Source organism: Lonchura striata, unplaced genomic scaffold (assembly GCF_046129695.1).
Source record: "Lonchura striata isolate bLonStr1 unplaced genomic scaffold, bLonStr1.mat Scaffold_151, whole genome shotgun sequence".
Classification (NCBI taxonomy): Eukaryota; Metazoa; Chordata; class Aves; order Passeriformes; family Estrildidae; genus Lonchura; species Lonchura striata.
In genome coordinates this window covers 56070-71923 of record NW_027461100.1, presented here as the reverse complement: position 1 = coordinate 71923, position 15854 = coordinate 56070, and the positions used below count along the sequence as shown (strand labels likewise).

General features: G+C 36.8%; 1 long non-coding RNA gene across 3 annotated transcripts; it reads right to left on the bottom strand.

Moving 5' to 3' along the window:
• Positions 1 to 5399: 5399 nt before the first annotated feature.
• On the bottom strand, positions 5400 to 15775 carry LOC144248497 (uncharacterized). 3 transcript variants are annotated; one of them, XR_013341793.1, is made up of 6 exons: positions 15617 to 15775; positions 14139 to 14239; positions 6950 to 7013; positions 6618 to 6695; positions 6052 to 6129; positions 5400 to 5497 (listed from the first exon to the last, which is right to left on the bottom strand). It is a non-coding gene; the product is annotated as an uncharacterized LOC144248497 (long non-coding RNA). The 3 variants fall into 3 exon arrangements; XR_013341792.1 differs by lacking the exon at positions 5400 to 5497 and having other exon boundaries at positions 5511 to 6129; XR_013341791.1 differs by lacking the exons at positions 5400 to 5497; positions 6052 to 6129; positions 6618 to 6695; positions 6950 to 7013 and adding an exon at positions 13583 to 13987 and having other exon boundaries at positions 15617 to 15769.
• Between the last annotated feature and the right edge of the window lie 79 nt (positions 15776 to 15854).

Genomic DNA, 15854 nt, shown 5'->3' with positions numbered 1-15854 from the left:
CCCCTCCAAAATGTCCCTCACTAATTTCCCTGGGGTGAGCTGGGATTTTGGCCCAGACTGTCACTCCTCGCCTCCCCGTGCCCGCGCAGTGTCCGTTCTGTCCCCACGGTGCCCTGGGGACACCGGGGGGTCCCTTTGCCTTTCTCCTGCCCCTTTCCAGCCCGAGGCTCCTCTGCCCGTGTCCCACACAGCACAGGGGCACCGAAGGGGAAAGGCTCCAGAAAACATTTCTGCAATTCCTCAGCAATTATTTATTTATTTATTTATTTACTTATTTAATCACATTCTTCTCCTCTTCCCCAGGGAGAAGAACATGAACTCACAGCCACTGAGGCCTGACGGGTTCCTGCAGCGAGAGCTCGGTGCGTGTCCGCAGAGGTGAGTGCAGCACCTGAAAGGAAAAAACACAGGGGAAAATGGGATTTATTTTGCTTCAAAGTTATTGCAAGTTCTTAAAGCCCAACCAACTTTTGCTCTTGCTTTTGGTCAGGTGGAGCAGGAGCAGTAGGCAGAGGTGGTGCCATCGATGTGGACGTGCCCGATGCTTTCTGGGGCAGAAAAAGGAGATTAAGCTCACCTTACATCAAGCAGGTATTTAAAAAGATTTATAGCTCTTCAAACGTAGCACCCTTTAATTACCATAATGTTTCTTCCATGATTTTAACTAATTCTCAGTGTATTTTATAAAACTTAAAATAACACCTCCTCCCCATAAAACAGACTCATCAAGCATTAGATAAAAAGTCCTTGTGCCAGTCTCAGGCTTCCACATCTAACAGGAGACCCTCCCCGTAAGCAAACAAAAAAAATCAAAATAACGTACCAAAACTAGTCCTTGCTAACACTAAAAATACAGCTCGACCGTATCCAAAAAACCCCCGATTTTATTTATTCCAAACACCAAATATTCTTAAAATTCTAAATCAATAACTCTTAAAAAAAAACCCCATCAAAACTTACTTCAAATATAGAAAAGCCTAACTGTATAGATAAATATTTGTCCAAGCCCACAAAAAATATAAAACAATCTAATCAATATCCTACATTTAACAAAACCCACTACACAAATTAGTACCATTTAAAATGTAACATAAATAAAAATCTATTACTGAGAAACATATTTCCCAATAAATAAAACCACCCTGTAAAGATATAAGTAATAATCTTAACTCAACAAGCTAAAATGTCTCCAAAACCAAAAGACTTAAAATACCTTCAATATTTATAAATAACAACATTCAATATGTTAAGTGTTAATAAAATCAAACAAAATTAAATGTCAATACATTTAAATAAATACATTAAGTTTCTTTTTATCTATTAAAATTAAGTTTATTATTCCTTACTATCAAAATTCATTCAATCTAAATTTAAATGTTATTTAATATAACCTATCCTAAGTTTTATTAAAAATCACTTCTCTAAACTATACAGTATATGGTTAATATTCTTAAAAAAAATAAAACAACTCAAATTAAAACAACTAAAAGAAAACACTACCAAACACCTATTCAGAAGTAAAAAAAATACAGTGTATTGTATCATCAATTTCATCAAAAATTCTGTTCTTCATTACAATCTCTACTCTTACATAAAATTTCTAATTCCTACTTTTATTTTCTCTACTTTTACAGCTCTTAAAACAAGTTAACTCTCTAACTAATCTCTACACTAACTCTATAATTTAACCTAAATTTATCTCATAGTTTTAAATATTTTTCAAGACTAAAAAAAATATATTTCATTAAAAACCTCCTCCAAACTGTTAATCTGATCACTTTCCTCAGTTATTATTACAAAATCACTTCAATATAAAACTCAACTACAACATTAATTTCTTTTTCTAAGTTTCACACTAAGTAATCGCTCTCTCATACATTTCCTCCACCTTCACACTCTCAATATCCAAATCCAAACTCACAATCCTGTCCATAACCACTTTCAAATCTTTAAAAAAAAGTTTACTATATTCAAATATATTCTAAAAACACTTCTAAAAAATCCAATTATTAAATAATGTGATTCATCTTTAATCCTAACATTTTTACTCTTAACTACTATTTTTAAAAACATTATATAAAAATATATTAAGTAACATACACCAATTAAAATTTAAACTATAACCTAACCCTATATCTACCTAAATAAAATAATTAACAGGAAACCCAAATATTTTCTACGTCAAAAATAAAATTCAAATAATTTTAACTTAACAATTTAACTTTATCAATATAACAAATAAACTTATTATTTTAAACTTAAAAAATCATTATCCACACATAATTATTTAACTTACTACTAATTTAACATTTATCAATTGTTAAAAACTCTAAAATAATGTACCATCTTTTAATACTTACTAATGATATAATTTCACCTATGTTACTAATTATAGATATTATCTAAGTAATTCCTAATTATTATCAATTTCTTCTTTACTACATACATTATTTTATTCTTATATTTCTTCATGCTTATAACTGAAAAATTATAACAACTTATACCATTATCTTGCAAGTCTATACAATTTTATAAAACAAAACTTAACAATACTTATTTCTTATATCAAAACATAAAGTTTACTTATATCTCAACAAGTACAAAAACCCAAGTAAATTTCAATAAGGAACATAAAACCAGATCACACAAAAAACACACTCACCACTCCACAAAACACCAATGTAAATACACAGATAAATTACACTATGTAAATACAAATGTAGATTATGCAAGAATTGCAACTTACACCTGACGTCTTGTACTGCACCCACCAAAATATATAAACTTTAGGTTTCTTTATAAATATAAAAATCAATATTATAAAAATCTTATTTAATAACTTTCAAAGTATAAAATTCTATCAAATATTATACTTCTACTCTATTTACTTTATTTACTTTTAATTATATCACTTTACCAATTAACCAACCTAAAACAAACATTTAAGTAACTTTCACTAAAGTTTCAAGTTTAAATACTTTGTATTTATCTAGCACTTCTCAAAAAAATCCATTTTTTACCTACTTACTTAATATACCAATAAAAAACATTACAAATAATCCATATAATTAAAAAGCCCTTACATTATTAACTCTTAATATAAAAATAGTTACCAATTTAAAACAAAAACCTCATTTATCCAAGGCGGGAGATGGGCATGCAAGGCAGTGAAGTGCCAGGGAGTGGTAAGAGGCCAAGGCAAGTCTAGGGTTGGCTTTGTCAGGAAAGCCAAGGGAATAAAAGCTGGCGGGAAAACACCAGAAAATTGTGAGAAAGGAAGAAAAGGGGTGTTCCTCTGGGAAGGTGACACGGCTGACAGGCAGGCTGAGGCGCCTTCCATCAACACCTGCAGCACGGGCAAGAAACAGGAGGAGCTGGAAGTCGCTGTGCTGCAGGAAAGTTACGGCCTTTTGCATCTCTGGGATGTGGTGGGATGAATCCCATGACTGCAGTGTCACTACTGAGAGCTCCAGCCTGGTCAGAAGATACAGGGGAGGAAGGGGAGATGGAGGGATTGCCCTCTGCACCAAGAAGTGGATTCCACGTGAGGAGCCGTGTTTGAAGAACAGCCACGAGCAAGTCCAAAGCCTGTAGGCAAGAACCCGTGACCAAGGCAGCCAAGGAGCCCTGTGGATAGTATCTACTCCAGGCTGCCTGATGAAGGGGATCCTGCTGACAAAGGCTTCTTTCTAAAGCTACAGGAAGCATTGTGCTCGTTGGCTTTCGTCCTGCTGGAGGGCTTCAACCACTGCGCAGTGCAGATCCTTTCTTGACAGGTGACTGAAACAGAGTTCCAGTGACCTTCTCAGTTAAGGTCTGTCACATGCAAAGAAATGCTGCTTTTAGCATCACTAGAAATTAATGCCAGCTGTAGATATGACAAAACCACAAGTGTCTTGCCCACTGAAAATTTTGAAAGAAAGCAGACTGTCTTCAGCAAGATTTAGGATCAAATGCAAAGAGCCACATATCTCTTACCTGATTAATTTCATAGCCACGATTTCGTGTCTTTTGGCTCTTAACATGGATAGTCTTAAGCTGTACTTTGTCATCATTTGGTCAGCTCATGAGGTTTTTTAGTTTTAAAAAAGGCAGAGAAACTGCAACTATCTATCTTTGAGTAGAGGAGCACATACAAAATGTCAGGGTGAAAGATTACTCATACCAGTGTGAAAAACGCTAATCACTTGGTTTTTAAAAGTTTAATAATAATAAAATGGTTATAAAAATAATAATATCACTAGAGTACTAAAGTTTAGAGTTAGGACAATTACAAGACAATAAAAAAAGTAAAGAATTACGGACGTCCGGATGTTCTCGGACATTAAGTTACGAAAAGCATGACTTGTGAATAAAGGAATCACCCTTAAACTAATATACTTGTTGCATATTTATATATCTTTTATGGTTACGAATGCATTCTATTTTAAACAAGAAACTCTGTTTGTTGTATGTTAATTGTTTCCTTTAATCCCCTGGCATCTTTGAGTCTGAGTAAGGCCTGAAGAAATTAACTTCTTCTGATAAAAGCCATAAATTCCTCTGCTTTGGAAGATTTAGGTGTTCTTTGAAGTAAGTATCTCATTCCTAAAAAAAAACTTCCCCACATACATAGTCTCTATTTTAACATTAGGTTAGAACCTAAAACTGTATTTAACACACTACTTGAGTGAATTAACACAGCATAACGTTCTAACATTACACATAGAATATTCATTATAGCCTTTGCGAAAAGCCAATCATAAAATATGCATTTTTCACACCAGCAAGGACAAGGAGGTATTGAAGGAGACTGTTGAAGGAGAGGTAAAGTCTTAAATGCTAAAACTGAAGACAGAGCATCACTAAGTTAAAGATTTGTCTATTTGCTTTTAAACTGATACAAAGCAAGACAAAGTAAATTATTATAACTACTTCAAATCTAGTTGAAAATGTGCTGAGGTGTGCATTAAGACCAAGGTGGAAGTTTACAAGTTACAAATGCTTAAGACAATTCTTGCTAGGGATAGATAGCATTGCATCAGGCAGTTTACTATTCCAACCATTCCTGAAAGATGTGCATCTCAAAAAGATATGGCATATGAATTCTTAAATTAGACCAATAATGACATGCACCCAAAAAAGAAAAACATTCTCTCTTCTCCCTTTCTTTTCTGCTTTCTTGTCATAGTGTGACTAAGGAGAAACTGAAAGAATCCATGAGTGACAGAGCTGATTCCAATCAGTCCTCCCCGATGGAGGGATCAAAGGCCAACTGTAGTGGACCAAACAGGGCTTTCCCCTTGGAAGTGTATTCCATCCCGTCGAGATCAGCACAAACACAAGGGATGAAACCGACTTCCCACGGCTGCCATCCAAGCTATGACACTGTAACTCAGTACCACCTGCACATTTTTTTTGCTTGAATCCTTAAAGTAATGATTCTCTCCATCTCCATCCCTTAAAATCCAATTCTGTCAGCTTTTCAGTGTTCAAAAATGAACTAGTTAAGATAGCACTGAGGAAAGAAAGAAGAAAATAAGCATATTTTATTGTGTAAGTAATTAGATTTGAGATGGAATTACTAAAAGGTAAGCATACATGGACCCCCCACACACACAGTTGTCTTTTTGCAGTTGCACTTAAGGATTGTACTTCAAATATGGTTACACAGATATCTTCCCCCCTCCACATTGACTGCCTCTTAATATTAGAACTAATCTGCCACAAAATTACATGAAATAAAACAGTGAGAAATATACTTGAGAATGACTGTTGTTTACGAAATGGGTAATTTATAGTATACAATTACTGATAAGGTAGAACAAGAGTTCAAAAACTGGACTGCATTACAAAGCACTTCTTCAAACATCAATTTTGGATTATTGCTGGAAGGTACTAACTGGTCTGTTATAGACTAATTTACAGACATTCATAAAATAGTGAAAAATGCATGCTTTAGAAACCTGGGACATTTCATGCCTTTGTGCTAGCAGAACATGAAAATGGAAGTGATTGGCATTTTTCAATGTAGGTTAGTAGCATTTAGAGTTTTTATTCTGGTGTACTAACTGATTCTTTGTATTTTTTCTCTTTTTCTTCAGGTGATTTTTCATCTTCAGGTTTAGTCCATGGAGGGCTGTGAAACTTCTGTAAAGGTAAAAATATGGTGTATAGAATACATATATACATAAACAGAAATAAAAAAGTCTGTTAAAATTGGAATTGTCCCTAGAAAAGGGTCCTGATCTCTAAGTGCAAAACCATACAAGTCTGATGCTACATACAGCTTCATATCACTGCATATTATATATATATATATAAACAACCACATAGGTATTTAATATTCAATTATTTTGGAAAACTCTCCTTACTCCTGCTTCCAGGGCTATACACATGACACTGTCAAATTAAGTAATTTGACTACCAGCTTTCCAAATATTTAATAGTTTGCAAATTGTTACCAGCCAGAAATAATTTTGAACAGATCAATTACAATCAGACACAGTCAAAGTCTGAATTAAGTAGTCTTCTCTTTTGAGACAGAACTTGGTGAAGAATGTGTAAGTCTACTTTAAGTAACTGAATCTCATGAGACCTTTTAGTAAAACCCCAAAAATTACTCTGGAAGAGAATACCTGAAAGCTTGTCTCTGTTTCTGCTGCTTCCAAACGAGATGTTGAATCATTACGATTCCCCAGACATGTCTTGGCCACCTGTCAATAGAAATGTCAGAGATAACTACTTCATATTTTTTCCAAAAATATTCAGTTTAAAAAAAAAAAAAACAACAAAAAAAACCCAACAACAACAGCAAAAAAAAACAACCCAATTTGGGTCTTCTTTTAAGCCTCCTTGATGAAATGGAACTAAGTTTTCATAGCTAAACTTATCCCAGACTCCCATCATCCCTGTAACAGTCTTCAACAATACAGTCTCGTGACAGCGAGTTTAACAACTTCATACTTACCCAGCTTTTTTTCTTCGTGTTTAAATCTCATCACCAATAGTGAAGTTTACTTCTACAGGTGGTCCTAGGGAACAGAAAATTAATTACAAGTGCCTTTTATGGGTGAGGAAATAGTAACAAACAGTAGAAAATCAGCATTACAGTTAGAACTTCTCTATTACTATTCTCTTGGCTATACTCTGGATCTCTTAGGTATAATAATCCCTGAATAGGAATATAAAGTCACTGAATGGAGAAGTCAGGTGACTCTCAAGGCAGAAAATCTTGCTGCATTACTTCCTGTCATTTTATTCAAGAAATAATGTCATATTCTTTGCCAATATGCTTTTTAATATCTGGGAAAGCAGAGTTGCACAGCATAAATAAAATTAATTACAAAGTGGATTTTTGAACTAAGGAGATCTTCAGGTATGAAACCAGAGATTTGCTCAACACTGGAAATTCTACTGTATTTAAATCCAAGTCCCTTCAGGAGTAGGGTTAAGGATGCAATAAGAAAAGGAGCTGAAAGATTAAATACAGTCAAATATTCATAATACTTGGTCATTGCTCTAAAATGAGTTCACATTGGAATTTCTCTACTTGTTTTGCTATTAAAAGTGACACATTTAAATGGAGTGAAAACGACAAGGTTTTTTTAAAGTTTTGAGTCATCAAGACTCTTTCCAGTGTAACAGTGGGAGGGGTTTAGTCATGTTTAAGCTACTGAAGGCAGCCTCTGAGATGATGCAGATGGATTTGATGTGGGGAACTCTTTCTCATATTTTCCCACTCTAGACAGTAGAAATAAAAATTGGATTCATGTAGGGAATAATCGAGGCAGTATTGATTAAAATAAAGTCTATTGATAAAGCACCTACTCCTTTTATGACAAAAAATCAAACATCAAACAAACATGTGGTTTATGTCTTAGATAAAGACTAAAAAGTCAGATGACAGGGTAGCAATTTTTCGTAGTCTTGAAATACTTCAAAACCTTATACGTGTGGTCCTGTCAAAACTTCCATTTAAATTATTTACTCTTAATCTAGATTTAAAAAAATTATTCCAAGCTGAATTATCCTCAGAAAAAATGAAGATTTAGGTGACTTCTAGGTGTGTGGCTTGAGGACAAAAGATACTCTAGGTCCAACAATCAATAGTATTGCAAAATGTGTAATAAAGAGGATAGAAATAATGCTAATTAAATATGATAATTTACATATCCAGAATTTTCTCTGACTGTACCTACTAGAACATGAAATCAGGTGACCTATTTCACCAACATCATTTATAGGAGATAGGAAGCAAAAACTATTAATTGCATTAGTAAAGCTAAAGGTCAACTTCTTAAGACATATGCAAAGGAAAAAGAAAAAAACAACCCCGGTCTGCTTTAGAGAAAATAAAAGTGAACAATAAAACAATGCTGTATGAGTGAGTAGTCTTGCAGTGTCTTCATAGGCCAGACAACAAAGGCTATCTTGATAGGAAAAGAGCAATAAAGATTAAGTCTGTATTATTTCACATTTGTTCACTCAGAGATCTTCTCCTTTTAGTAGCACACCATATGGATCACTGTTGGAGAAAGACAGGGACTTTTTCCTAAGGATGTCTTTATGATGTTAAAGCATAACATATTCATTATTGACTCCTTATCACTGTGAAACATTGTATATCATTACCAAATAAATTACAGCTTGAAAACAACAACAGTTCAATAGCCAGCACTGTAACCAGCTCCTGTGGACGAGGTGCAAACACACACACACAGAGGGCTGGGTTTAACAGAACACAAACTGAATCCCACACACATATGACCTCAGGCATATATATATATAAATACATACATATACATACACCCCCACCTGTGTGTATTTATGTGTTTTTATATGTCTATATCTACATGCATATATAAACACATAAATATGCAAACACGCATAACACATATATCTTTGTGTCCCTCAGCTAAAGATCAGCGGCAGAATATAAACTCAATGAACTAGAATACCTTTCACACCCTTAGGTGACAAAGAAAGCAAAATATTAAACTTCTGTTATTGTTGTTAGTTCCCTCTATGCCAAATAGTGGATTGTTTTGTATGTTTGTCCATCAGATTTCCTCCCATGAGAGGTACAATCATTACCAATGGACAGAATGGGAGCTCGACATGGCAGAAACTATCAAAAAAGCAAAAACTATTTGCTGTGTTGCTTTCCTCAGCTTAGCGTGCAGCCCGATTAACAAATTATCTGTGTGTGAAATTATGGCTATAAAATCTGCATATTGATTGGTCACGTACACAAAATTTGGGAAGTTATGGTATTCAATTGTCCTAGTAAACAGCACTGCAAAGCTGGAGAGCTTCACAGCTGGATGTATAAATGACAAAGGTGGATAAACAAAGGGTGCATCTTTATTACTGTGAGAACCCCGGCCTTGCTCTGGGGTCTCATGTGGTGGTGAAATTCCTCCTCCAACCCGTGCTTCCAAAGAAAAACTCCGCAGGCTTTAGCTGTTCGGTCTCAAGGCAGTTTATCGCTAGTTATCTAACAGATTATGTTCTTGGACTGCGGCTGTTTGATCAGCGGCCTGGGTAGAGGCACACACACCCCCTGACATCCTCTCGATCTGCTGCCTTCTTCGTCTCCCTCTCCGCCCAGGGCTGCTGCTATCTTTTATAAGATATATTACGTATAACGTGTTTACAATTATTCCCCAATACCTACTACCTAGTTGCCAAGTGTTTTTCTACTCTAAACCGATCTGTCAGTGCCAACATCACCAAGAACATGGAGGTAAGGAAAAAGAAGGAGGAAGAACAGGATCAGCCCACTTTCCTCCATCTTAGAACTTCTGACCCTCACCTACAAAGTGAAAACCCCCCTGTACAATACTAAAAAAATTTCCCCTCTACTTTGTAACTACTTTTACTATACTATCTAACCTTTTGTGATTGCTTGTTCCACCTCCAAAGTTGGCAATTCATTCCATGGCTCAAACTCAAAATCACAGCTGTTTTTCAGCTGTCTGCCAGGGTCTAGAATGCCTCTGACCAAGGCCTGGAACCTCTAAAAATGTCTGAGAGACATTTTGAGTTCCCACATATTAGAAAAATTTTAACACGCCAGTCAGAACTCAGCATGTCTAGTGGCTATTGAATCATGCAACTTTACCTGCGAACAGCTGAACAATGTAAATATAAGTATTTTCTACTGCATCAACTCAGCAAATCAGAACTGGCTTTATGGTCAAAAAAAACATAACAATTTAAGGTCAAATAATCAACTCACAAGTGAACAGGAAATCAAGTTTAAATAAGTGGTATTATAACAGTTTTTGCAGTTAGAAAAATCATTCTGCTGCTCCTAAAGAGCATCATCCAGATTTAGTTGACCAGACATTGGAGTTTCAGTGTTCCTGTGCATCACTGCTCCTCTTGGCTTCATAGGGCACAAAAAGCAGATAGGGAGGTTGTTTGTAAAGCACGATGGGGGAGAAAGTACTGGGTTAATTCTGAAGAAAAGAAACCAGATACAGGAGAAAAGAATGGTGTGGTTAGATCAACTGACAAACTATTTATCTTAGTTGTCAGGTTAGGTTCACAGTTTACTCAAAGACAGGTTTTATCAGATTTGCTCATGAATTTGTTACAGATCTGTACTGGGAGCTGCTTTAATCACTGTTTAGAAGAAAGATACAGAACAAGAAGTATGTGAAATGTGCATATACCTTCTCAGAAGACACCTCTGCAGTTTTTCATACGCTTTTCCTGTTTTAGATCAGTGTGCTAAGGGGATGATTAAACTCCGATGATGTAACTTTCTTATGACCTTCCTCTTCCTAGTCCTCATTTACAGAATCAAATTTCCTTTAAGGATTTTATTTGCTTGAAATTTCGTTATAAAAATGGTTATTTTTTTTCTCTTATTACACCCTTTGGAAAACAATTGGAGAGTGCAATTTGATCAAAGCTCTGAAACAGATTTAAGAAAATAAAGCAAAATGCTGTAGTTGCTTAGAAATGTATACAATTTTGGCTCCAATACAGAATATCCTTTGTCGTTGAATGATTAATGAACATAGAGTGTTTTTTTACTGCAGGAAATTAAGGCGGTAAATAAAAAGCACTACCACTTCTATTTATCAGAGAAGATTCTGTAAGGACAAAGCAAAAAATCTAATAAGAGAACAAAGAATAATTTTATAAATTCTTTGATGTTGTAGCAATACCAAGCAGGTAGTTAAAAATGAGATGTTATATGCATAAGAATTATCTGACACGAAAAGGCAATTAAGTAAATTATGGTGTAAAAGCCAAAATCCCAAAAGCTTTTGGGAAGACAGAAAAGGGAAGGAATACAGGGGAAAAAGCTCTGCAGAACTCTGGTTCTGCACAGAGGCTTTCAGGAGTCAGACATAAGAAAGCATCTCCGGATAAGGCTAAGAAAAAGTAGTACTAACAAGATGCCTCTAATAAAGTACAAATAATAAAAAGAATGGAAACTTTTACAATACTGAAGGTAATTTGGAGGGGGGTTTTGATGAATTTCAGATGCTGTATCACAGGATATTCTACCTACTTCTGGCTATTGCTGGTCCTATGCCAAATTTCATTACAGATAAATATCAGCAGCGTCTAATTTCCAGATTTGCTACTCTGTATCCCATTTGCCAATAACTTTTCATTTTTTGTATTTCAGTATTTGTTCTAATGTAAACAACACTAATTACTCTGAACAGGCATAAACCCCATAAATACAAAATTGCAGAAAGATCACAAATATAAGATAGAGATGCTTAGCCGTACAGACTTAAAAATACCAGTTGGAACCAGCAACTAACCATTTTGCTTTATTTTTTGCCTCAGTATCTATAAGGTTGCATGTTCTTCTCTAGTTAGTCTTCACTACCTTAATTCTTTCTAAATAGAAATCACATTTTATTTATCAGAGACACAATAAAAGGACCTTTGTGAAGTTCTGAGAAAGGATTATTGAAATAATAGGTTTCTAAGCAATGCAGTTTCTAGTACATCTTCACTAATATTACTTTGAAATGCTGCATTACAACCTTAACCATCCAGCCTTAATCTTCCTTCATTTGAATGCAAGAAGCTGTAAAAACTTCAGAAAAAAATGACAGAGTCAAGTAATGAAAAAAACAATTAAAACTCTTCCTAAGTGTTGCATTTTCTCCAAGTGATACTGTTCACAGGTACAAATGGCAGCTTTGACTTACCAAAGAATTAGGATCCTTTGGGTATAAATTCCTTCCAGTACTTTCAGAACTTAAAGTGGTATTTCTAATGCCACTATATGTAGGCTAATTGTGGAAAGATTTTTATTTCAGTTCTCAAAGCTAATAATTTGAATTCCTTGTGCCTTTCGTCTCTCTTTGTTAATGTGAGATGATGATGATGAAGAAAAGGTTGCTAACCAATGTCATCACCTGCACTATTTTTATGGCCATCTTAGCCTATGTTAAGATGGACAGGGTGTCTGTCTGCTGATGGACTGAACAGTTAAAAATACAAGCTGTTGGAAGGACAAAAAACAACCACCTAAATAAGTAAACCACCATCTCAAAAACTAAAACCTTGATTTTATGGAAAGGTGAATCTTTTAGGTGTCTTTGATTGCAATACTTGATGCAGAAATTAAATACTGGTTTGACTTTTGAAATATATTACCAGTTATTTTCTTTTCCTTTCTCTTTTAATGTATTCACTTCTGTATAAAAGACCTGTTTAAAATGTCTGATACAAGTATTTAGCCTAAGAGGAAGAAGAAGAGGAGAGAGGAGGAGAGAGTAAGAGGAAGAAAAAGAGAAGGGAGGAAGAAGAAGAAGAAAGAGGAGAGAGTGAGAAGAAAGAGGAGAGAGTGAGAAGAAAGAGGAGAGAGTGAGAAGAAAGAGGAGAGAGTGAGAAGAAAGAGGAGAGAGTGAGAAGAAAAAAATGAAGAGGAGAGAGTAAGAAGAAAACAGAGCAAGAAAAATAAGAGTCAGAGATAAAAAGAAAAACCAAAAAAGTCAGATTAGAAAGAGAAAGGCAGAGAAAGAGGAAAGAAAGGTCGGGTAAAGAGAAAAAGAGTGAAAGACAAACAGAAAAGGAAGCACTTGAAATGAAAGAGAAAAGCAAATAGAGAGACAAGAAAAAGAAGAAATAGAGCTGAAAACCTACAGGAAAACAAATGGAGAGACTGAACACAAGGTAGGGTTCAAGAGAGAAAGAAATAGAGAGTTAGACAAAAAAGTTAAAGTTGGACAGAAAAGGAAAAAGGGTCAGAGACAAAGACAATGATAGCAAGTGTTAGAAAGACAAAGGCTGACAAAGAAAAAAAACAGAAGAAAACATAGTGAAACCTAGATTGAAAGAGACAGACAAAGAGACATGGGGAAATACATGTAGAGGAATGGAAGAAAATAGGGTGAGAAGGAAATAGGGTTAGAGAAACATAGAGATGTGTTAGAAATGGAAACAAAGGAAAACACAGCCAGAGACAAAGAGTTACACATGGAAGGATAAAGTGAGGAATAGACTAAAGAGGAAAGTAAGAGGCAAAGGGAGAAAAAGGGTGAAAATGATAGGACTCAACCACACCAAAGAAAGACAGGAGATGAATGGTGGGCAGGGCAGAGGGTAAGAGGCATCATTATTAGGGCTGATTAATCTTTATTCCCTTAAACTTCAGCAATACACAGGGAAACAATGCATACAAATGCAAGTACAGAGACAAATACAACAAAGAATACATCATACCTAGGCACACAAGTACAAGTCCAATTTACATACAGCAAAATACATCAAAAGATAGGAACAACTGCAAAGACAGAACAATATAATGTACTACAAGCCAAATACATATTGACACAATATAACCGTGTCTCCATTTCAGAAAAGTCCACAACGCTTTTATTGTTATGACGCACCCGGAACAAAAACGGCGCAAAACGCTCCGCCGACGTGCACGCCCCCTTCGCGTTACGCACAAACTCACATTCACGGCAACTCGCTCCGGAGACTCCCAAAAAATCCTCCTGCCTGATGAAAACCCCCCCTGAAAGGCAAAGGCCATACACACAAGGTTGTATCTGCTCCACACACACACACACAGCTGCAGACACAAGCACACACAAACTCTCACAGACAGACACAGACAGTCACACTCTCACACATTCTTCTGCTGACACGCTGGCTGCCACCCTTACGTGAAACGCTGCACTGAAGAATATGCTTAAACGCTTCTTCTGACCGCAGGACCTCCATGTCAAATGGTAGATTCCAGGAAATTCTGTAGGGACCCGGGGACCTACGAGACAAGGGGAGGCGGTCAGTGACTGACTATCTGAGAGCTAGGAGCTATACCAACTCTGGGCCCATCAGTGTTGTACCCCAAACCCCGTAGAGAACAGATGAACGGCAAAGCTTTATAACTGCTCTACCTGAGCGTGACTACTTGCCCGGGCAAGGCAGCTGCGATCATAATTGCCACAACAGAGGTGCAAACAACATAAGCCAACGTAGGTACGTACAGTATAAGCACAAACAACATAAGCCAACGTAGGTACATACAGTATAAGCACAAACAACATAAGCCAACGTAGGTACATACAGTATAAGCGCAAACAACATAAGCCAACGTAGGTACGTACAGTATAAGCACAAACAACATAAGCCAACGTAGGTACATACAGTATAAGCACAAACAACATAAGCCAACGTAGGTACATACAGTGTAAGCACAAACAATATAAGCTAACATAGGTAGGCGCAACATACGCACATACAATAGAAGCAGACACAGGTAGGTGCATCATAAGTGCATACAACGTAAGCTGACAGAGATACAAGATAAGTGAGGACTTGATATAATTCTCCAGAAGACTAATTTTTGAGCCCTATATCCTTTGAGAAGGCAGATGCTACGGAACTACTGTGGTCAGGTGATGAGGGGCTAATAAGCTCCGTACGGAAGTCCATGAGAAGGGCTACCAAAACTGAGAATGAAGACGGATGAGAACATCTCGTGTACATCGTCCGGACCCAAAAAGTAAATATGTAAAAATGCCAGAATAATTGATATCCGGGAAGGTACGTGAGCAAAATATGGCCAATACGGCACAAAATGATGTTGCTAAAGCATGGAGATGTAACAAAGGCCTATGACACAGACAACGTGACACGGACACAGACAACGTGACACAGACACAAGTGGAAACTGCCTGGCAATTTCACCTTATGGACCCAAGATTCCTAGCCCAAGATGAGCCATGGGCTGATGATGCCAAAGAAAAGAAAGCCCTAGGGCAGTAGCACTTGATGATGACATGCAACTCCTTTCAAGATGTTAGTGCCAAAGCACTTAAGAGGAAGCCTAAGAAGCTCAGTAGGCCTAGAGAAGGAAGAAATGACTACAGGGTGACTGTAGCTATAGCTCCAGACATGAAGGCGGGCTCCTATGGTGAAAAGATCCACGACAACGTCAAGAGTCAAAGAAGGCCGCCGATGCGAACGTCACGAGAACCAGAGAGGGATCGGAACTGCCCTGCCCGGCGAAGACTCTGGGGGGGCTGAGGAGAAACCCTCTCCCTTTGCTCCCGAGGGGCCCGTCCCACTATGGGCCTATTCTCCAAGCTAACATCAAATAGCCTCCTGTGATAGTAAAGGTTTTCCCCCCATCTCCCACCTACTGGCCCCAGCACTTGGCTTTTGCAAGACAACCGGATGGAATCCAATGTCAGTTGGATGTGGACAGCGAGACGTTCTCTGCATCAGCTTCGGTGCTGCCGTTTCCAAACTTCAGCTACGCTCCTCCTCAGGGTACCTAAGACAAAACAGAAAATGCAACTAGTGCCCACGAAAAGAGGAATCCCCGAAACTCTGACACACCGCTGCCCCGGCTCACCTGAAGTCTTAATTTGTCT